This window comes from Salvia hispanica, chromosome 2 (assembly GCF_023119035.1).
Source record: "Salvia hispanica cultivar TCC Black 2014 chromosome 2, UniMelb_Shisp_WGS_1.0, whole genome shotgun sequence".
NCBI classification, from domain to species: domain Eukaryota; kingdom Viridiplantae; phylum Streptophyta; class Magnoliopsida; order Lamiales; family Lamiaceae; genus Salvia; species Salvia hispanica.
In genome coordinates, this window is record NC_062966.1 from 39,723,535 (window position 1) to 39,744,895 (window position 21,361).

General features: G+C 38.8%; 1 long non-coding RNA gene and 3 pseudogenes across 1 annotated transcript; 1 reads left to right on the forward strand and 3 right to left on the reverse strand.

The window, feature by feature from the left end:
- Positions 1–546: 546 nt before the first annotated feature.
- LOC125204348 lies at positions 547–1,069 on the forward strand. Its single transcript, XR_007173542.1, has 2 exons — positions 547–685; positions 775–1,069. It is a non-coding gene; the product is annotated as an uncharacterized LOC125204348 (long non-coding RNA).
- A 1,758-nt stretch (positions 1,070–2,827) lies between these two features.
- Positions 2,828–5,357, reverse strand: LOC125207051 (annotated as a pseudogene).
- Positions 5,358–9,711: 4,354 nt separating this feature from the next.
- On the reverse strand, positions 9,712–14,493 carry LOC125207052 (annotated as a pseudogene).
- Positions 14,494–16,214: 1,721 nt separating this feature from the next.
- LOC125207053 lies at positions 16,215–20,311 on the reverse strand (annotated as a pseudogene).
- Between the last annotated feature and the right edge of the window lie 1,050 nt (positions 20,312–21,361).

Consider the following 21,361-nt stretch of genomic DNA (forward strand, 5'->3'; position numbering starts at 1 on the left):
ATTCAGGGGGGGTTTATTTTTCCCCTGAAGGGGGCCTATGGGGGGAACTCCAAAAGAATTCCGGAAGTAAATATTGGGGTTAACAAATTGTGTAAAAAGGGGAAATAAAATATTTTTCATTTTTTTTAAAATGACCAATCTATTTTTAAAATGAAGCATTCAAAAAATCGTTTTCCCTTTACTTTAATAATTAAGTAAGTTGAATTTTTTCAATTACTATTTCTGCTTGAAAATGATATGTTTAGGACAAAGTTTTTTGCTAAATAATTTTTCCTACCCCAATTGGGAAAACTTATGACAAGTTCTGTAGGCCAGGAAGTCCACATCACAAAAAAAAATTTTAAGAAAAAATTTATAATGCGATGAAATGGTTTTTTATTTATAATTTTCTTAAAATGTTTTGATTTTCTTTGCTCCATCTGGTTGGGTTTTTATACTTGACTTTTTCTTTGTTTTTTAAAAGGATTTGTGCTATGTTTGTCTTCTTTATTCTCGTTTTTGGATATTCCTGAACACCTCATTAAATATTTTATATATGGTGGTTGAGCAGGAGCTTACTCGTTTCACAAGCGAAGAGAGCTTTTCTTTCTAAGGTTCCCGAATCACTGAAAGCAAAATTGGTTGAGCGTCTCAAATCATTTAGCCAAGAGAAGCAACTATCTGGAACTTAACCGAGCAAGACATGGTATGCTTCGCACTTCAATGTTTGATATAACAGTGTCTGTATGATCTTATGCATAGTTAGTGTTCATTTTTCATATTTTGGTCTTGCAGCAGTTTTGGCGAGAGTGTAATCTGTTCACATTCGATGAATATGATTGTAAATATTTTGCGGATGCAAACTGAGATAACCCGGTTGGTTGAGTTAGGCAAGTCTTGCTGAGGCGGCGCAGCTGCACAGTTGGTCCAGAGAGAGAACAATTCAATCTTTGTACAAAATTATTTTTGTCCGTAGCTCAATCCTCATTTTTATAGACTAACCAGTTTTGAATACGGTCTGTCGAGGAGTTTTGGATGTATTGCAACTTTTAATGTTATAAAATCTACAGGCATCGTTCCATTTGGTTTTGGTTTTGGTTTTGGTTTTGGTTTTGCTGAGTGTGGAGGGAATTGTGTATACTGCATTTGCTGTCGGTTTTGGTTCAGAGCAGCCAGCTTCGGTTCCAAGGGAGTGGAACCATAACCGACCTGACCCGACCATGTCAACCGGAACTGATTATTCATCGTCAAATATGTTCGATTAAGTGGCCCTCGGACAAGCCCTTTCAACCAAAACAAAAAACAGCCGGCAGCCTTGGTAGCGACGGCAGAACATTTCTCTCTACCTTCAATTTAATCCAAAAACAATGTCAGGTGAAGAGAGAGAGGTTGCTAGTAAGGCCCAAAAAACACCACCAAGAAACTGGACAATCATCAATCATAAAAAAGAAGCAACCACTTCGGTTAATCCGTCCCAGGTGCAGGCTCGGATTTCCTTCTCTTGGGCTCGTTCTCGACCAGCTGCAAAGAAAAACTTAGGTCCTGATCACAGGCGTTTCTCAAGGCAGACAGATTCTCAGACTCCACTCTATCATGTCTATCATCATGATGGCCACTGGAATTTTGGAAAATAGATGCAAAACTCTCTTTATATTACTCCCTCCGTCCCACAAAGATTGTCCCATTTTTCCATTTCAGTCCAAATCCCACGAAAGTTTATACTCATTTTACTTTTACCATTTTTGGTAGTGGGACCTAAATATCCATTTAATTCATTCTTACTCACATTTTATTATAAAACTACTCCCTCCGTCCCCCGATTAAGAGTCACACTTTGACCGGAGCACGAGTTTTAAAGAAATGTAAAGAAAAGTTGATTAGAAAAAGTTAGTGGAATGTGGATCCCATTTTTTATATTGATTTTATAATAAAATATTAGTGAATTGAGTTAGTGAAATGTGAGACCTACTTACTATTTATAGTAAAAATGAAGTGTGACTCTTAATTGGGGACGGACCGAAATGGAAAAGTGTGATTCTTAATTGGGGACGGAGGGAGTAATATATAAGTATGACAATTCACATTCCATTTAACTCACTTTCCATTACATTTATTAAAACTCGTCTTGCCGGTCAAAGTGGGACAATCATTGTGGGACGGAGGGAGTAGCATAGATAAGGCCAATATTGAGTGATTATTTTATACTCCCTCCGTCCCGCTTTAGGAGTCCGGTTGATCAATTTTTTGGGCGTCCTGCTTTAGGAGTCCCGGTTAGGATAAATTAATAAAAAAATGTCTGAAAATGTTAAAAGTGTTAAAAATGGATCCCAACATCCACTACAACTAATAAAAAAGTATTAAAAGTGGGTCCCAACATCCACTACAACATTTATTTATTGGACACTCAACTAAAAGTGGGTCCCAACATCCACTACAATATTTAATTATCTACACACGTCCGTGAAAATTTGATACATATTTACTTATTTCTGCGTCTGTCCCTAAAAGTTTGATACACTTCACTTTTACCATTTTTGGTAGTGGACCCCATATTCCACTAACTCATTCCTACTCACATTTTATTATAAAATTAATACTTTAAAAGTAGGACCCACATCCCACCAACTTTTTCAACTTACTTTCCATTACATTTCTTAAAACCGTATCGGGTCAAAGTGTAAGCAAATTTTGGGGGACGGAGGTAGTAGATACATACTCAAAACTCTCTTTCTTAATATATGTAGTATAGATTCAGATAGAACTCCTAGAGTTCATTGGATTTTATAATCTTCTCCAAAGAGTTTGATTCAAATATAAGCGTCATAGACATAGATTTCATACTGAACGACGTAAATCTCTTGCTATTTGAACTTTTGCTCATTGACATCTACAACTTAATTTACACCAAATATTCACAAATCAACCAAAAACCTCACATCTTGTGATTAACATAAGAGTAACAATTATGATTAGAGTTCAACCTATACTTAGACGACGACCCCTTAACCCTCACAAAATCCCTTAGCCTCTTCCAAATGCACCGCCGCGGCAGCGCTCCCCCCACCTCCGGCGGCCGGTACGTCCTGATCAACGGCCACTTTATCCCGCTAAAAAACACGTGGCGCTTTATCTCCGTCGCACCCTTGGCGCACCCTAGCCTCCGCGCCGGATCCTTCACCAGCAGCTTCTCAATCAAATCCCGCGCCGCCGCCATCCCGCCGCCGTCCTCCTCCGCCGCCTCCGCCGCCGGAAACCTCACCTCTTCCGAATCCGCTATCTTCCGAAGCGTGCTCTCCTTGCTCCCGCCCTTAAACGGCGTCGTTCCGTAGAGAAGCTCGTAGATCAGGATCCCGAACGCCCACCAGTCGACTCCGCTGCCGTGCCCCTCGCCGGCGACGAGCTCCGGCGCGAGGTACTCGTGCGTCCCGACGCGCGATCGCGAGAACGCCGCGGTCGGCTCGGCTGAGAATTCCGCGATGTGAGTTTCCGACCGCGTGTTTCCGAAGCAGGAGTTGGAGGTGGAGGCGATTTCAAGGTGGCGGTGTAGGGCTGGGGAGACGTCGGATTGGAAGGAGAGGTCGAAATCGGAGAGCATGACGTGGCCGTCGTCGCGGAGGAGGATGTTCTCCGGCTTGAGGTCGCGGTAGACGATCCCCTGCGGGCGGACGAAAAAAAAATTTATTTAAACTATATTCATATACTCACTCTTTCCCGTAGATATATGTCATATTTTCTTTTTCAATCGAAAATTTATGGAAATCTTTTTCTCCTTTTTCTTTATCATTTATGGATTCCACAGTTCACTTCACAATTTCAATTACTTCCTCCGTTTCGCCATAATTGAGACAGAACTTTTCGGCACAGAGTTTTAGAAATGAATATTGGATGTGTTAATATAAATAAATACTACCTCCGTCCCCTAAAATTTGCTACACTTTGACTGTGGACACGGGTTTTAAGAAATGTAATAAAAAGTTAGTTGAAAAAGTTGGTGGAATGTGGGTCCTACTTGTAAAGTATTAGTTTTATAATAAAATGTGAGTATGAATGAGTTAGTGGAATATAAAGTCCACTACCAAAAATGGTAAAAGTGAAGTGTATCAAATTTTCGTGGACGGATCGAAATAGTAAACTGTATCAAATTTTCAGTGACTATGAGGTAGTACTACATAAAAGTAAGAGGGCAAGAAAGGTAGAGAAAATAAAATATAAAATGAATAAAGTTGAGAAAGAATAAAGTAAAGAAGAAAGGAAAGTATGGAAAAGAAAAAAAGTTACCATATAGAAATGTATCAACTATGAAAAACTTTCCGAAATGCAGTAAAAAAATTACTCAACTATGGCGAAACGGAGGGAGACTTTTTCTCCTTCTCGGTCCTACTTTACCAATTCCACGTTAAAACACGCGCACGATCTCAATTGTCTATTTCTGCTGGGACATAGAGAGTATTAGTATAGGGGCTTTTGTCTAAGAATTTGCATAAAATTAGTACTCCCTCCGCTTTCTTCACAAGCTTGAGTCATTTACCATTTCTAAGAAGTTTTTCCATAGGTTGAGTCGCTTTCCTTATAACTTTTTCCTTTCTTCTCTTACTTTATTCACTTTATACTTTATTCTCTCTACCTTTTTCTCTTTCTTACTTTTTTATCTATTTATTTAACACCCATATTCATTTTAAAACTCAGTCTGAAAAGTTCCGTCTTAACTATGAAAAACGGAGGGAGTATGAATTAAAAAATTTACAAAGATAAAATATAAAAAAAATTCATGTTTATGCGTGTCCGCCGGTACCTGCGCGTGGAGGTGCTCGACGGCGAGGAGGACTTCGGCGGCGAAGAATCGGACGGAGCGGAGCGGGAGCGGCGGCGGGGGTGGCGGCGGAGGAGGGAGTGGGGTCGCCGTTGGGGCAGAAGTCGATGAGGAGGCACTGTAGTGCGAGGCCTCGACGCGTGCGTAGAGCGTGGGGAGGAAGGGGTGGTCGAGGGCGGAGAGGATTCGGGCCTCCGTTTCGACTGTCGGCGAGCTTTTGGGGGTTAGGGTTTCGCGGTCGATGACTTTGAGGGCGAAGTTGGACTGGTCGGGCCGCGGAGGCGGCAGTGGAAGACGCGGGCGAGGTTTCCGAGCCGACGAGGCGGAGGAGGTGGAGGTCGCGGAGGCGGAGGGGGCGGCGGTGGAGGTGATGGCGGTGTAGTTGGGGTTGTGGTGGGTGCGGTGGGGGCGGGGGTGGGGAGTGGGGGAGGGGGAGAGGAGGGATTCGGTGAAGCTGGAGCGGCGGAGAGGGTGGTGGCGGTGGTGGTGGTGGTGGGGAGGTGGAGGTGAAGCTGAGGTCGAGGTCGGAGTCGGTTAAGGAGGAGATTGGGTCGTTTTGATGATCCATTGATTGGATTTGGTTGTGGAGTGCATGTGTTGTTGCTCTTTTATATACATGTAGGTGGAGGAGAGATGGAGAGAGAATAAAATTAATGTTGATGACGTGTTAGGTTCATGCAACTACGTGGTACATTTTGTTTTGATCTTGAAGTTTAATGCTACGTGTGAATTACTCCTCGGTTACGGATAATTGGTCCTTTGACCTAGCACGGGTTTTAAAAGTTGTAATGAAAAGTGAGTTGAAAGAGTTATGGAATGGGTCCTACCGTTATATATTAGTTTTATAATAAAATGTGTGTAGGAATGAGTTAGTGGAATATGAGATCCACTACCAAAATTGGTGATGGGACAAATTATGTGGGACGGATCGAAATGGAACGGGACGAATTATCCCGACGGGGAGTAATTAGTAGATCAGTTAATGGATGAAGAGAGTGTAGTGTGTGTTTACGAGACATGACGGAGGTCTATTTAATGATGGATTTGGGAAAATGTAACTTTGTGAGTCTGAGTCGAATGAAAAAGGTTGTTACTCGACGTTAAAGAGCGTCGGATGTACGTTAGGAATGGACGACGGGTGAAAAAGAACTGAATTGCAATCTTGATTTCGAAGGTTGAATTTGGTGGATTTTACGATCTATGTGGGCTAGCGCTGAGGTCGGTCAACCCTAATCAACCTCACTTGAATTTGTGTTATTCGTGATCCAGAGAGTCGATCCAACACGAATCTATAGAAGATGGGTCACGTATGATAAAGTTGTAAATAAGTGAAAAAAATGTGACACAACATAAACATATTTTTGTATCATAATCTAAATAAAAAAGTCTGCAATAATTTGTTGAACTAAGAAGTTCATGTTTGTGCAAGAGATGAAAATAGTAGTTTCACATTGGTAATTACCCTTCCGTTCCCAGATAATTTGAGACACTTTGACCAACGGGTTTTTAAAAAATCTAATGGAAAGTAAGTTGAAAAGTTGGTGAGATGTGGGTCCTAATTTTAAAGTTGTATTAGTTTTATAATAAAATGTGAGTATGAATGCGTTAGTGAAATATGTGGTCAAGCACTAAAAATGGTAAAAGTGAAATAGAACAGAATTGTCGGACGATCCGAAATAGAATCTGGACGGAGGGAGTAATATAGATAAGAACTCTAGGGCATATCTCATGAATGTGATATATTGAGAAGATTTTTAGTTCATATATAGACACGTAACATGTTAGTAAGTATTAATAACAATATAATGTACCAACCTTTTGAGTTAATTATATATATTAACACACATGCATCCCACTCTCCTCTTAAATCAGATCTAATATGAGCATTAACTTCACTTATTCCACTATATGATATATGATTTGTGGATTCCCTTACTTTATTTTTTTCCTTCAATCCTTACAAACCTTTATTGGACATAAAAGATTCCGACAAAAATCTTACTATTTGATGAAAATAAATATGGACAGCGACCATATGCAATGAACTGTACTTCACCATTTCGATTCAAAAACACCAATAAATTGATATGATATAACAAATGATATGTGACATGAATTTGACTTCAATTCCATATTAGTTATGGGCTTCATGTATGCTTGTTCTTCAACAATTTACTGACTATTGTTTTATCATTTATAGATTTCCCAGACTTTGTCCTGTTCCCTTATTGCATCAAATCTTGCTGCAGAAGGTCGATTCAAAGAAAAATATTTAAAAGTTTCCTATGCTTTTTAACAGTATTTAAATGGATAAGTACTATTCGTGTCCCCTAAGCACTCTCCAAATAAATTAATTATAGCAAAAGAGATTATTGCTAGTATTTAAATGGATAAGTACTTTCCAAATATATTAATACTCATCGGTTCCAAATTTCGAGTCTCATTTCTTGACAGATGAGTTTTAAGAAATATTTAGAAAAGTTAATGTAATATGAGTCTATACGTAAGTTTTAAATGAAATATTAGTGGAATGTGAGAACTTATTACTATTTGTAGTAAAAGTGAATCGGGACTCCTATTCGTGGATAGCCAAGTAACAGGAAACCCTCCGTCATCATAACGAGTCTCATTTCTAGGCGGCTCGGTTTTAAGAAATACTTTAGAAAAAGTATGTGGAAAAAAGTTAGTGGAATATGGGTCTATATATTAATTTTAAATGAAATATTAGTGCAATGTACATTTATAGTAGAAATAAGCCGGGCTTCTATTCGCGGACAGCAGAGTAAATTAATACTCCTCCATCCATTGGAGTCTCATTTCAGCGACACGAGTTTTTAAAATGTGTTAAAAAGTTAATGGAATATAAGTCTATATATTAGTTTTAAATGAAATGTTAGTGAAACGTGAGACCCTATTAATACTTCTCCATCCATTGGAGTCTCATTTCTTAGCGACACGAGTTTTTAAAAATGTGTAGAAAAGTTAGTGGAATATAAGTCTATATATTAGTTTTAAATGAAATGTTAGTGAAACATGAGACCCTATTACTATCTATAGTAAAAGTGAATCGGGACTATTCACTGACGGATAGAGTAACAAGAAAAAGAGGGATGCACCGCGGGCGAGAATACCGAGTGACCACAAATCCATGTGTAGAGACACATGGCAAGCACACCACCTACACCGTTAACCGGAGGGCAAAGACCACTCCGGGTCTACACGCACGTGGCATCGAGGGTTTTTTACAGGAAAACCCTCGGCGAAAAACAACCCAAACCAACCAACTCTGATTACAGAAATGAGTTTAGGGTTCAGTTAATTTGCGCGTGTAGCCCGGCCCCACACCCCATGTCTACTCAATCCCATATCACTCAGTTTATACAATATTTACGTACTCTATTTTCAGCCGATTGAATTTTACTTGTTTGATTTTATATAATCTTTGACATAAAGTGATGTTGTGAATAATTTTCATTTTGATGAAAATTTTCTTTACTAATGATCAGCTACCATTAAGCTGCATTTTTATCGTGAATTATTACACTCCTATTTACGAGAATTAAAGGAAATATATAGCTGTATAAATTAGTAATAGTATAAAATAAGGGTTGGGGTTTTTGTTCCCTGAATAATTCATCAATTATTTGGTGCAGTACTGGTACTTAATTAATCATCATTCTAACACCCATTTTTTTCGCACACATTTTATTATAAAACTAATACTCCATCCGTCCACGATTAAGAGTCTCATTTTTTCAATGGTGCGGGTTTTAAGAAATGTTAAGAAAAGTGGGTGGAAAAAAAGTTAATGGAATAGGGGTTCCACTTGTATATATTAGTTTTAAATGATATGTGAGTGGAATGAGTTAGTAGAATGTGGGGTCTCTTTACCATTTATGGTAATTATGAACCGGGACTCTTATTTGTGGACGAACAAAAATGGGAAAAGCGGGACTCTTATTCGTGGACGGAGGGAGTAACCATTAGCTCCCACATATTAATTAAGCTGCATTTTTATCGTGAATTATTACACTCCTATTTACGAGAATTAAAGGAAATATATAGCTGTATAAATTAGTAATAGTATAAAATAAGGGTTGGGGTTTTTGTTCCCTGAATAATTCATCAATTATTTGGTGCAGTACTGGTCAACTTAATTAATGCATCATTATATACACCCATTAAAATAATAAAAATAGTAGAAATAATAATTAGGCTGCATGCAGTTGGCACGTGATAATGCTCTCTCATCTCAAAATATGTTATGTATGAGAAATAAAGAATATAAGTAAATCTCAATCTCAACTTTTGGTTTAGTCCTTCACTTCACCATTGATTATTGTCATTTTTGCAAAGTGTGATTGTGATTATTCACAACATCTATAACTAACACGGTCTATGATAATATAACTCCCTCCGTTTCACCATAGTTGAGGCGGAACTTTTCGGTACGGAGTTTAAGAAAGGGATGTTGAGTGTGTTGAATAAATAGATAAAATAAGTAAGAGAGAGAAAAAGGTGGAGAGAATAAAGTAAAAAGTGAATAAAGTAGAGAGAAAAAAGTAGGAGAGAGTAAAGTAAGAAAGAGAAAATAATTACTACTATATTTGGAAACGACTCAACTATGAAGAAACTTCCCGAAATGGTAAAATGACTCAACTATGGTAAAACGGAGAGGAGTATAATCGGAAAGTGAAGTTGAAAAAGTTGGTGGGATGTGGGTCCATACTTTTAAAGTATTAGTTTTATAATAAAATGTGAGTATGAATGAGTTATGGTGGAATATGGGGTCCACTATCAAAAATGGTAAAAGTGAAGTTTATACTTAGGACAAATTATGTGGGACGGACCCGAGATATTTTGAATTAGATGAAATATATGAATGATATAACAAAGGCCAAATAAAACATTGCCAATGATGATTGATAAAAAAAAAGATTCAATCCAGTTTCATTTGTTTATGTACACTAGCAAACCAAATCTCATCAAACAAATACACAATGCCATGAGATGATAAGCATCATCAATCAAAAAAAGAAACTGAAAAAAAGAGAAATCCCTATGCATTAACTTGATAAAACAAGAAGACCTCAAACCACTAAAGAAGAGTCCTAGCTGAGGTTGTTCCAATGTTCCATCCTCTTTCTTTTTCTCTGTGGCTTTGCTTCTGCTGAACATCCTTTACTGCTCTTCTAGCATTCCCAAGAAGCACCCGTTGGCCCATTTTCCCTCGCCCCCCGATCGAGACTCTGACCTTCTCCATACCAACATTAACACCAATCCTACGCAGGGGCGGCTGCATTGGACCCTTCGTGTTGATTTTCTTATGGAGGCTTTTCCTTAGTGCACTATTCAGTTTTTTTATTCTGTTTCTTTGATCTTTTGGACTTTCACAAGGTATTTGCTCTGGAAAGCCAGCGAGCTCAGCCCCATATTCGGCCTTGTTGACCTGAACCGGAGTTAGTGGCAGAAACGAGGTAGGTGGTGGCTTAGGTGTTCCTGGTAAAGTTGGCTGAGGAATGAGAGAGTAGCGGCGGAGACTTGGTGTGGCATAAACCTTCTGAACAGTTGGACAGGCAGACGCTCTGCCCGTCTGCTTTTGAGGGCGTAGTTGATGAGCCATCTCAGGGATGTTTTCTTTATCCATTACTTCGTTCCTGGCAGTTCCATCCATGGGAATGGGATAGAATGAGAAGTCATCATCGTCTTCAGCAGACAGAGAAACATTTGTTTGATCTTTGCTTTCTGCTTGAGATTTGGCTCCTGCACTATAGTTGTAAGAGGATGAAATTTCCTAGTTCAGACCGGTGTTCCCTCGTGCTGTTGTTTCATTTCTTGTCGCTGCAGCTGCTCAGCAATTTTGGAGTCCACATGCTGCCTTGCTAACTTCCTCTCCACCATCAATTGAGATTCCAATTCTTTGATCTGATATTATTTAGTTCAGTGACTATACTGAAATGTGTGCTGAGATAGAATGTGCATCGAGAATATAAACATACCTTTTCCTGAAGGTTTCGGGTTTTCATATCTCTCTCTTTTTTCTTTACCTCGAGACCATAGTTGGTGTCCTCCAATTTCCGAACTTGCAAATCCTTTGCTTTCATGTCTAGTTTGAGTTTCTCAGCCTTCAAACACAAAAAAATTGTGTAAACACACTTTGCCAGATATCACAAATGAGACGGAAACATGAACTATGCTGTTCGAAAAGAGGAATTGCATATTGCAGCTGCTACTATTACCATTTGTTTGTATTTGAATAGCTCAGTCTTGTTGTCCATTTGCTTCTTTGCAGGACCTAACTCGATTCCACGAACTCTACTAGCAAAATTTAGAGAGCAAAGGGTCTCAGTCAGGTCGTTTTCGTTGGGACTGATCTGCACAAACATCAAGGTTTTGGAGTCCCCTCCTGCAATTCAAGAAGTTAGAAATTACAGCACCTATGCAAGTATGTACGCGAATAGGGACGGTAAAGTGCTGAAGAAAGATGCACGAATGAATTCTCTTCATACCTAAAGAGTCTTGAAGCAAGTGGGTGAGTTTGGAATTCCTACACCAAATTAAAAGCAAGAAACTTAGGAAAATAACAACGAACGGAATCTCTGCAATGACTAAGTGACTACTATGATTTCTGTACCTAAATGGGATGTGCGGACTTCTAGTTGCAAGAGAAGATATCACGTCTCCGAGTGCAGAAAGTGATCTATTAATGTTTTGAGTTTCTTTCAGTCTTTCTCCCTGAACTTCTGTCTTGGCTATTCTCTCGCTCCCGCTAAGTCAACCAGCCAAAGCTTGCTTCTTGTGCATTCTCCGTTTAGTATGTTCTCGCCCTTCACCATCACACAGTGCATGCTGTATCCAAGAAATAAATCATTTCAGCATTGATTTACCTTCTTGATAGTGACATACAATGGAATAAGGTGCACAGAAATACAAACCAGTGTGATCGGCTGCTGTGTTCATTTGCATTGGTTGATCCAACTGCCCTCCCATTACTGCCAGTCCGAAGGACATCCCAGACCTCACTCACATTTTTCACTCGTGCCTCAACTAATCCCGGAACATGATGTCCTCCCTCGCCTACTTGTTTTATCTCAAGCCTGCATTTATGCCAATTCAAATAGAATATTAATAACCGTATAGAATAAAGCATATCACAGACTATGTGTTGCACTATACAAACGGAGTAATGCATGATGCCTGAGGATCTATGAAAGATCTACCTCTTTGAACTTGCTGCAGCCTGTGAATCCGAAACTAGCAAATCCCTTATCTGCTCATTATAAACCTCCAACACACTCACTGATACTTCATATCGGAATGTGCTCTTTCGTTCCTCCATGATGTGAAATAGCTCCTCAAGAGTTCTGAAGTTAACTCCTCGGGCTTCATTTGTTCCCTCCATAGTAAAAGTCTTGCCAGTTCCGGTTTGTCCATAAGCAAATATACAAACATTATATCCATCGAGAACTGAAGTTGCTAGAGGGGCTGTCTCCTCAAAAACATGAGCTGCATTCAAGAAGCAAAGTGGAAAGTGATGTAAGATAACAGCTATATAAATAAACTGTTAAAGCATGGTTCTGAGGGCAATTACTTTGTTCAGCTTCTGGACTGAAGACAGCATCGAACTTAAAGGTCTTTTTAGATACCCCGTTTGATTTAACAGTTATTTCCCCATCCCTTGCAGCCTCAAAGTCGACTGCCACTGAAGCTCCTCCATCAATCTCGTTGGAGTTCATAGGACGACACGCAAAATACTCTAATGTTTCCTGTGCAAGTTATTTATCAAGGTTCTTCACATTCCAATATAAAAATCAAGATTCAAGAATGATTTTATCCCTTACCTTTCAGTGACAACACTTTGTTGTAGAGTTCTTTCCTTTCCTTGGCCTCTTTGAGGAACTTAGTTTTAATATCTTCGTTTAGTTGTACTTGCGTACTCACTGTCAATAATTATACACACATATAAATCTAAACAGAAGCAGAAGGATTTGAAGATTGATAGTTAAAAGAGTGTATAACAGTACATGTAGATAGCAGAGTGGATTTGACGCCCTCCATCTCCACAACGTACTGCTTGAAGAGAGCGCCTCTTCTGAAAGCGTGATATGCTCCATCTTCAGAATCTGTCATGAACAAACCCAAAATCAATAAAATGCACCCCAGCAAAACTGGAATGGCGATAAAATTATACAATTACCTTCAATTTTCTTGTTAAATCTTGTAGTGATGAAAACCATTTGCCTTTTTCTTTGACTTGGCCCTCAATTGCAAACGCTAGAGAATGAAAAATCAGCACAAAGAGCAAGAACTGATCATCAATAGAAACATGATTAATGTGACTAAAATGACTTCCTCACCCAATGATCCAACATGCATTGATTTTCGCATAAGCTCATTTTGAAGTTCTTTTAAAGAATTCCAAGCTTCTTGGCATTCTCTACTCTTGAGATTGTATTCCCTCTTCAGCTCCTCCAAAACCTTCTTAGTTTCCGAGAGCTCCTTCTGTAATTCATGTTCCACTCAAGCCCAACAATTTCTCCCTCAGTGAAGCAATTTGCTTCCTCCTACAAAATTTAGTCTGTCAAATCTGTAACCTGGGCTTAACTAACAAATGTTTAACTTAATTTATGAAATTAAGAAGATACATTATGCGATTTTGAGGAGACAAGCACTGAAACTCGACTTCTCTCAGATAGTTCAACCCCATCGAGACCTGAAATCGACAAAGCAATGTACACGATCATCGGTGGGAAAACATCAAAGCTGATGAACTCAACATACTCCTTGTGGAAATGCAGCCGACCTACCTTCATGTTCCACTTGAAGCCCAACAATTTCTCCCTCAGTAGAACAATTCTCCCCTCCTACAAAGTACACAACATTTAGTCAGTCTGACCCGAGCTTAACTAATCAACATCTAGCTAGATTTGTGAAATCAAGATCATACATTAAGCGATTTGCTAGGAGGCAAGCACTGAAACTCGACTTCTCTAGATAGTTCAACCCCATCGAGACCTGAAATCAACACAGAAATGTATACAATCATCAATGAGAAAACATCAAAGCTGTTGAAACTCTACATACTTCCTTGTAGAAATGCACCTCACCTTCACTCCTTGTAGATCCCTCATTGTTCGACAAACCCTCTTCGACTAATGGAGCTGTGGCGAGCTCGAAAGAAGCCTCAGCTAACAAATCGTCCATCTTTGCAGCTGTTCCCTCAAAGGGAAACCCTCATTTCAGAACCCTTAATCCCATTTTCTAAAGAGACATCAACTCTTTCCCCCAACAAACACTCAGGCGATTCCCCATATCTCTGATTAGTGAAATCAGGCGATCTACGCATACTAAATCAGGCGACGCCAATGAAAACCCCAATGCTGAATTGCCTAAAATTAGCACATGTTCAATTAATCGAGAAATTCAATACCCAAATGCCTAATTCGATGCTAAAAACAAATGAATTCAATCACATTACCGTCAAAATTATCCGGGCTAGATCCATCCGCGATCCCCATCAACGAAATCGGCGATTCGCCTAAAATTTGGGGAAATTACAAATTGTTAGGGATTTGAAAAATTGGCATTTCTATGAACTAAATTGAGCAGTGGAGAAGCTCACAATGAGTTTGACTTTGATCAGGATGCTGAAGGGAAGAAACGTCGGTTATAAGAAGTGGGTCATTCCATTCAAAATCTGCCATTGATAAAGGAGCAATCTCCTTTTCAGATTTGAAAACCACCAAAAATTAAATCAAAAATTAAAAGAGCACTTATTACAATCGTTCGGTTTCAAGAGGGAAAAGATGAAAAAAGTGAGAGATTATAATGCTTTTGGAAAAAATCACCACTCTCTTCAGAAGCTCAGTGAGTGTGAGAAGAGAGAGTTGGAAGAGAGAGATTCCGTTAATTTCGTTGTGCCGTTGAGATGAAGATTTTCAAATTTGAATATTTGAAGCGGGAAAAATTGTATTATTTGGTTTTATATAGAAAGGTAATTATGTAAGTGTGACTAATATTTGATTTTTTACTTTTGCAGTAAATTTGGGATTTTCCTAAATTTAAATTAGAGAAATACTCAGCTACTCCCTCCGTCACGGATAATTGGTCACTTTGGCCGGACCGGTTTTAAGAATTGTAATGAAAAGTGGGTTGAAAAAGTTAGTGGAGCATGGGTCCTACCTTTATATATTAGTAGTTTTATAGTAAAATGTGAGTAGGAATGAGTTAAGGGAATATGACTGACCCAAAATGGTAAAAGTGAAGTGAATCAAATTTTCAGTGACGGAGAAAATGGAAAACTGAGACGAATTATACGGGATGGAGGGAGTGCTTATTGAATTCGAACTTGAGAATTTTTTTATCGCGGATATTGAAATGATATTCATGTTTTTACATATGAGGAATACCAAATGATTTGGTTGAAAATAAGTATTTTTGGTTTATATGTATCATTTGGTTTAAATGCGATGTCACGGGTGAATTCAAACATGAGATTTTTTACCACAGATATCGAAAAGGATTTATTTGTTTTTGTATTACATGTTGTTGTCACGGATCTCATAATTTTTTGAAACTGTAACATAAAATTGTAACTTTTCAATTTTTCTAATTAAATTGATATAAAAGTGATTAAAATGAAACTAATATGACAAAGAAAAACAACATTATTTATATAATTAAATAACCTTAACATATCCAAGGGATTGGATTTTGGTACATCCATGGCAATGTGTGCTATGACAAGCTTTTAAATTATGAAAAAATGCTACTCAATGTATATACTAGGTTTAATTTAAGTATACATCACTTTAATTTGATATTTTACTTGTTTGGTAGTATAACAAAGATTGTTTGGTAGTATAACAAAGATAGGCACATTGGATGCCAAATTTTGATAAGGCATTGGGACAATGATAGACAATTTAGTTAGTAAGATGTTACACCTTTAATTGATGAGTAAGGTTCAAATCATGAGACATGACAATGACAATTTAGTCGATACAACGTTTCGATTACGATTAATATTTTAGTTCGAGTCATCACGATCATGGGGTAAATTAGTAATTTGTTCTTTTTGGAAAAAATAGTAAAGCACATTGTATGTCTCCTTGAATGAACATGAAAATGTAAATAAACCCCAATCACATCCAAAACACCTTAAAGAGTTGCTAAAAATAATTTAGAACCACTGGGGAAATATTGTTTCATGTTACAATAAAACAGATTAGCTCATTTTCTTCACTTTTTTCTAGTGCATCTACAACATGTAATTTCTGTAATTTTCTCAACGCAGAACCTATCCCTCTAACAAAACCGAACAATAAGAAAAAGATCGATCGCGACGTACCTAACTATTTACAGTCACAACGGCATTGAGGCAATAAGGCGATAATGCATTTGTATTGAGCAGGCCAACATGGACTCATGATATGCGGCACATGTAGACTGGTTTGCACCACGCACGAGTCAAATTCCTCGAGCCATTGAGAGGGGAATGCATACTAAGCTTCAAAATTTTGTATTGTGATGTCTTCACTAAAGCTGTGTTCTGACATCTTCTAACGCAGCTGACATTGGCGGATGCCTCTTCGAGTGTTCTTCTCTTTTGCACTGTATTGAAGGCCTCAACCGTGTCCCCAACCTCCCAATCGGTGAAGTCCTCAGCACCGACTCCACATTCGAGCCCTGCATTCACCTGTGAAATTTACAGAGGGAACACCCGTGAGAAGCGCACTCAAAGTCTAGAGCCGAATATGTGCCTAAAAGGATTATGAAAATGACCTCTTTCACCATCTCCTTGACCCGTTTCAAGGAACCAAGAACTAACGTGAACTTCTTTTCCTTTCCTCAGCAGCGTATTACAGTCTTTAACGACTTTTCCCTCTGTCACCATGCATCCAGCAACACGGCCGCTGCCACTGCTAAATACAGCTCTTACTTCTGCAGAACCTATTGGCAGTTGTTCCTGCCAAAAAACTCAAAAACTTTAATTTCTTAACGATTGATAACGTGAGTCGTAACAACATTATTAATGCAGACTTTCAGTCGAATATTCTTCAACCTCAGCCTTTCTACTCAACTAGGCTGCTCCTTTCTGTGTGCCAGCCAGTCGAGCTTGTGTCTTTATTAAAAAACAATCGAAGCGGGTGGAAAGAACTGAAGATCTCAGTCATATCAAGATGCTAAGCTGATAATTTTTCCCACAATTAAATTCCAGTTCAACCGTGTAGGTTTGTAAACAGTAGGAATTGTCTAACAAAAGGCTACTTAAAGAAAGATCAAATCTCACAAGACCCCTGCTATAAGCGCTTGGAACCCCATTAAAGCAGACGCATAAAATGTTGAGTTTTCAGTCTTAATGAAAATAGAATCACTAACAGCCACGATAACGTTAAATGAAAATGATTTACCTCAACAGAGTCCAAGAGTCCTCCATCGCTTTCCGCACATCATCAATGAGTTCATAGATAACTTTGTAAAGCCGAACTTCAACGTTTTTGTTATCCGCGTACTTCTTCACTGAGCCAGGTGCTTTGACATTGAATCCAAATATAATAGCTTTGCTAGTCACAGCAAGGTCAATATCACTCGTACTCACATCCCGGTTGCTTGCAGTAGGAACTTGAGAGTAATGTTGTCTTGAGGAAGCACCTGCAGGGCTTGTCTGACAGCCTCTATGGATCCCTAGTCATCATTTAAGATTGCTTTAATACCAGATGAAGCTGACCACATCACCTGACAAATCCATATCTTTTACTACGTACCCAAGGTCTTAAAGCATACGCATACCTGAACATCAACCTTCAGGATGATATTGAGTTGGTGCAAATCTAATCCAGCACTTTTTCCTGCTGAAACAGCAGAAGCAAAGAAGAAAGTGTAACTTTTCCATCCCCTGCTTTTTCTGTTATACGTTCGTTCTCAAACACTTCTCTCGTGACTCTGCCTTTTCTCGAGCAACGGCAAGGGAACCAACAACCTCAAACTCATCACCAGCTGAAGGAACATTATTCAACCCTATTACCTGCGAAAGTGTTGTGGAGCATCATAGTAAGTTATACTCCATATAGGTGGAGAAAGAAAAAGGAGAGTTCATGAGTCCACTAAATTTGTTTTTTTTTCTAGTGCAATCAACTACAAATGATTTCCTAATATAACTAGCAAGAACATTGCATGTATAATAGATTATTACATCTTACAATATGGGGTTGTGAAATTAGCTATATTAGTAACATATATAACCATTAATTTACCTGTACAGGAATAGAGGGACCTGCTTCATCAACTTGCTTTCCGCTATCATCAAATAGAGCCCGCACCTGACATTCGCAAGGAGGAATCTTTCAGAACAAGCGATAAATGAAGAAAGCACACAAGATCTTTCATAAACAAACCTTTCCGAATGCTTCACCGCAAACTACTATGTCCCCTTTTCTGAGTGTTCCATTTTGCACAATGACAGTAGCTACAGGCCCTTTGGATTTATCAAGACCAGCTTCAATTGCTGTTCCTTTAGCATTTCTATGTGGATTTGCCTTCAATTCTTGCAACTTGAAATACAAAATTGATGCAGAAACTGAGGATTAACTTAGACATAACAAATTAACAAAGCATAAACAACTACAAACAAAATTGACAATATTTTCACCGAGTTGAACCTCATAGTGAACAAGTGAAATTATGCCAACCGTGTATATAGTCATACTAAATTACTAATAATTTGTATAATTGGAAGTTACCTCAGCAACAAGCATGATTGTTTCAAGCAATTCATCGACATTCTCCCCTTTTAGAGCACTTATCTGTTACAGAACACTCCATGAGAACTCTAGCACCATAAAAGTATAAATCAAATACTACTTTTCTCTTAAAACTGCAAAATCAAGTTAAAAGTTTTGTCACCTTAACCATTGGTATATCACCACCCCATTCTTCAGGCATCAGGCCGACTGAAGAAAGATCTTGCACAACTCGGTCTGGATTAGCTCCATCCTTATCTATCTGTAGACAAAGAAATTAGAGCTCCATTGAAACAAAAGGTAACATCAGAATTGAAAAATACTACAAAATTTCAAGATACCTTGTTTATAGCTACAACAATTGGCACCCCAGCTGCCTTGGCATGAGCAATTGCCTCATGTGTTTGAGGTTGGAGCCCATCATCAGCTGCAACCACAATGACAGCAATGTCTGTCACTCTGGCTCCACGTGCCCTCATTGCTCCAAATGCCTGGAAGATGTTCAACAATCAAGATGCAGCTTTCACAATGAACAATGATACTCTTGTTAGAGTATTGTAAAGGAGTAATAATCTAACGAGCTTTACCTCATGTCCAGGAGTATCAAGAAACACACATGTTTGAGTCTTCCCATCAATTGGAACTTGAACCTTATACGCTCCAATTCCTTGTGTAATCCCACCAGCTTCAGCTGCTGCAACCTAAATAAACACAAGTATAGGTAAATTCCTTTGAGCTACATGTTATGAATGAGATCTAAGTTAGTAACTAATGTGGCCCAATGGTCTATACGCAGCAATGTATTAAAATCACTATGGTTAACTAATTGGTAGCCTGCGGCACCTTATACTCGTTACATACCATCTTCACCATATCTTTGCTCAACTTTTGCACGCCATCAGGCCTTATTCCCTTCGCATAAAAATACCCAAGAATTTCCCCTTCACTGATGGCCAAGTTCTCCGCCAGCTCTTCAACCAACATTCCGTCTTCACCAACTTCCATTATTTCCACCCGAACGGGCGCAGCATCTCTGGCTGCCTGGAGCCTAGCAGCCCTCCGACTTGCTTTACTCCATTTTCTACCTTTCGAGCAGCAGCAGCACCAGGTATGGAAACATTAAGTTCAGACGTATCCTCATCATGAATATCATCTTTTCCAGAACCCACACTTCTACGAGGTCCTCCCTTCTTTCTATAATCATCCTTAAACTTGGAAGCCGCCGGGTTCCTCCCCGCCTTTGGAGGGGCTAAGACCGCGTGAGCAATCAGAGGATCAACCACAGGCTTCTTAGCAGCAAATTTGTCAATGAGTAACGGCTTCCGCTGTTTAGATTCAGGTATAAAATCACTTCGACCGCCAACAGGTGACTTTTTCAAGATTACAGGTCTTCTTACCGGAGGAGCAGTAACAGACGGCCTTGTCTCTACCTTGGGGGGTTCTACTTTCTGAGGTGGCTGAGAGGGTCTAACCCGAGCAACAGTTCTCGAGCCATTCAAACCTCCTCCATCCACCCGAGGAACCTGCCTAACTTTTTCCACAGAAGCCACAGGTCACCCTTCCTCCAAACACTCTTCATCGTCTTAGACTTGCGACTCCCTGATTTAACCAGCATCACCTTCTTTTCCCCAGCCCTCTCACCGCATAAACTAACCTTCTTGCCAGTTTCCAGCTTCTCCACCTTCTCCAACACCTCGCCTAGCGACTCAACCGCTCTACTCATCTCCTTCTCCTTATCAATAATCGCCTCACCGCCCGAATCCCCCACGTCTACTCTCATCCCAGGCCATACTCAAAAGGGGATCAACATTGGACCCTGATTTCAAAACTGGCTTGGGAGCTCCTACAAGAAATGAACCAGCACCATTGTCTTTACCACCTCTACATGTAGAATCAGTAGACACCGAACTCCTCTGCTCCGCAATGTAATTGCTTGTTGCGAAACTACCCCATTTCTACGAAAAGGAACCCTCCTAATCGAACACACAGCTATCGAAATTGAAAATGAAACCGCCGAATTCACATTTGAGCCCAAATTCAGCGAAGAAGGTAAAGAAGCCATTGCCCAAGATTATATTTTTAACATCGAAACCGAAATTCAGCAATCGGGCATTCCATTATTCCACTTTTCTTAGCAATTCATAATTTGAGCTACTGATAACACCCAGTTGTATGAAAATCGAATACTACATACCCGTTGTGAATCCCTATTGATTTAGCTCCTCAATTTCTAGCAACGATTTGATAGAAAAATTGGCTAAAATTCTGAGACAAATTTGGGGATAACTGTTTCAGTGGCAATGGTTTTGGATATACTCTTAATTAAGTAATCAACTAATTATATTTTGGATATATTTAATTAAGTAATCTGCTGCTTATATTTTAGTTTTATTTAAAGTAATCAACTCATAATTTAATTGCTAATTACAATTAAATAATAGCGAGTTAGATATTCAAATTAAGAGCTTAGATCATTAATCCTTAAATGTCCAATCGATCAACTGAAAAACATCAATAAGATATATGATTAATTTCAAAAAATATCAGTAGGGTACTAATGTCAATTAACTACATGTTTAGTTATAACTAACTTTTAAAAGAAATCACAAATCTTTAAATTCATATAACATATATCAAATTAAAGATAATTTCATAAGGATTCCAAAATGTCAATATAAGCAATGAGTTAACATTCTTAAAGCATTGTGTCGACATTTCAAAAGACCGTTGATATTTTCGGAACAATCGCATTGACATTTTCATCCAAACCCTAATTTAGGTTTTTTTTATCTTTTTTAATTTAATTAAATAAAACTTAATTACACGGGGC